Here is a 3421-nt window from a genome sequence, read left to right on the forward strand (position 1 = left end):
CCAATCCTGATGCCACACTCCTCATAGAGTCCAGCTTCTTGAATAGTTTTCTCAGCATACAGATTGAATAGGTATGGAGAGAGACTAAAATCCTGGCACACTCCCTTCTTAATTCTAAACCACACAGTATTCCCCTGCTCTGTTTGCTCAACAACCTCCTGGTCCAAATATAAGGTCCACATGAGCCACAGTTAAGGCACTCCCGATCTTCTCAATGTCAGCCACAAGTTTTTATGATTTGACCACATGATCAAATGCCTTTGCATAGTCAATAAAACACAGATAGACATTCTTCTGATATTCTTTACTTTTGGCCAGGACCCATTTGATGGTCAGCAATAATATCCAGTGGCCTCTCCTAAATCCTGCTTTAACTTCTGATAGTTCCCTATCTAAGAACTGTTCTGAATGTTTTTGAATGATTTTTTAGCAATATTCTGTTTTCATGTGATAGTAAAGATATTGTTCAAGTTTCCACATTCCGTTGGATCACCTTCCTTGGGAATGCGAGTGAACATTGCCACTTAGTTACAGTATATTTAATGCACATGATTGATAGCTTAACTCATGAAGACAATTTGTTTTTAATAAGATACGCGATGCAAAATTCCTGAGTTTAAGCATATACACTGTAGTTGAGAAATTGAAAAAATATACACACGTAACTATCATATAAAAGATTATAATATAGTGATAAGACTTTTAAAAGAATTTGTCTGGATATGGTTAACCATATGGCAAAGAATACCAGAAAAATGTCTATCTGTGCTTCATTGACTATGCAAAGGCTTTTGACTGTGTGGATCACCACAAGCTGTGGCTGACTCTGAGAAGAATGGGAATCCCAGAACATTTGATTGTGCTAATGCGAAACCTATACTTGGACCAAGAGGCAGTTGTCAGAACAGAGCAAGGAGACACTATACCTGGTTTAAAATCAAGAAGGGAATCCGTCAGGGATGTATTCTGTCTCCATGCCTTTTCAATTTATATGCAGAACAGATAATTCGAGACACTGGGCTGTATGAAGAGGAATGTGGCATCAGGATTGGTGGAAGAATCATCAACAATCTGTGTTATGCAGATGACACAACCTTGCTTGCTGAAACTGAGGAGGACCTAAAGCGCTTGCTGCAGAAGGTCAAGGACTGCAGCCTCCTATATGGACTGAAGCTCAACATCAAGAAAACAAAGATTCTCACCACTGGGCCAATTGGCAGCATCAGTATGAATGGTGAAGAGATTGAGATAGTTAACAGTTTTAGTTTGCTTGGCTCCACAATCAACTCTCTTGGTAACAGCAGTCAGGAAATCAAGAGACGAATTGCATTTGGAATTCAGCTGTGAGGGACATTTCAAGAGCACTGAAGAGCAACGACGTCAGGCTGGAGACTAACGTGCACCTGATGCAGACTATAGTCTTCACAATTACGTGCTATGCATCAGAAAGTTGGACAGTGGATAGGGTTGATAGAAAGAGAATTGATGCCTTTGAGCTGTGGTGCTGGAGAAGAGTCTTGAATATACCATGGACTGTTAGGAGAACAAACAGGTTTGTCCTGGAAAAGGTGAAGCCAGAATGTTCCTTGGAGTCAAGGATTCTGAAACTTCATCTGACATACTTTGGGCATGTTGCAAGGAGGGACTGGTCCTTGGAGAGGGACATCATGTTTGGCAGAATGGAGGGGCGGCGAAGGATAGGAAGATCTTCGATGAGATGGTTTGATTCTGTGACTGCAGCGGTGGGAATAAGAGAGTTTTGAGATGGCTAGGTTGGCACAGGATAGAATAGTATTTAGAGCTCTTGTATATAGGATCGCTATGAGTCACAAATGACTCAATGGTACATAACAACAACAACAACATGGCTAACTAGAAAATGATAATCTTAAAAAAGGTAATATTTAAATTGGGATTTGTAATATAGACAGATTTCAATATGGCAGCATTCATTAATTGGCATTCAGTTAGAAGAAATGAGTATTAAAAGTATGGAGCTAAAACAAAGCATAACATAATATAAATAAAACAGTTGATAGTTTAGGTTGGCAAAAAGCAAAGGGTGAAATATATAAAGAGTAGAAACTAACCAGATAAGTTCTCGGAAGGCCCTGAGCCAGACTAAGAAGTATGAACTTCCTGTAATGTGGAAGCCCAGAAACTTTTGAAATAGCACAGTTGATTGATGGAGTGGTTCATTAGGAAGGAAAGTCTGATAGCAGGCGAGGGTAAGACACCAGGAGCAGAAAGACAGGGAGGAAAGGAGAAGGCAAAGTAATGATATTTTTGTTGTGATGGCAGTGGTTTAGGATAGGGCCAACTTAAGGGATTTGTAGCCTAAAAAAGAGACCAACAAAGAGAAAAAAAAATCAAAGGTGAAAATAAAATTTCAAGTGATAAGGGAGTATGTCAATACTATAAAATTGAAAAGTTAGTTTTAAAATAAGTAGTGTCAAAGTGACACTTGTTGTCATCAGTGGAGCTATCCTGCCCTATGGAAGAAGCAAAAACTTAATAATGCAACCAATTCCTCTGCTTCCAGATGTCACAGGCTCTACCAGTAAAAACATGAATTCACATAGGCACTGCATAAAACAGCACTTACTTATGGGGAAGAGAAATAGAGAAAGGTTAAGTTTCAATAGTGGGCATTAGTCTCCTACACCTACAGTTATTCCTTGCAGCCATGCCAGACGATGGACTGCATATACCCCTTTTGTGCTGTAGGCAAGGAACACTTTTCCTTTCCTATCAGGAACAAATAACAAGCTGACCAAATACTATACAACATCTACACAAAAGGAGAATAAAGAGGTAATACTCATCTAACTACCAGGGAAGTATCATCAAACAAGGCTGAATGTTTGACATGCATGTATGCCATCTTCTTGGAGAGGAAGACTAATCAACAATCTACATTATGCAGATGACAGAAAGTGGGAAAAGCTTGAAGGACTTGCTGAAGAAGATAAAAAAAAAAAACCAACCCTACAGACTTCAATGGAAATTATATCTCAACATCTGAAAAGCAAAACTCCTTACCACTGGACCGACAGGCAACACTGTGAAAAATGAAGAAAAGATTGAAGTTGTCATGGTTTCATTTGGCTTGGAACAATTGACATCCAGGGTAGTAGCAGTCAAAAAATCAAAAGATATGTTGCACTTGGAAAATCTGCTGTTGATGTTCTTTGCAATGCGCTAAAGAGAAATAATATCAGGTTAAAGATCAAGGTGTGCCTGATCAAAACGATGGTATTTTCAATTGTTTCCTCTACATTCAAAAGTTAGACAATGAATAAGGATGACAGAAGAAGAATTGGTACCTTTGTTGTTTTCTTTCTTTCTTTCTTTCTTTCTTTCTTTCTTTCTTTCTTTCTTTCTTTCTTTCTTTCTTTCTTTCCTTCCTTCTCCTTCCTTC

Source organism: Elephantulus edwardii, unplaced genomic scaffold (assembly GCF_000299155.1).
Source record: "Elephantulus edwardii isolate Elephantulus edwardi_28Jun2011 unplaced genomic scaffold, EleEdw1.0 scaffold00100, whole genome shotgun sequence".
Classification (NCBI taxonomy): domain Eukaryota; kingdom Metazoa; phylum Chordata; class Mammalia; order Macroscelidea; family Macroscelididae; genus Elephantulus; species Elephantulus edwardii.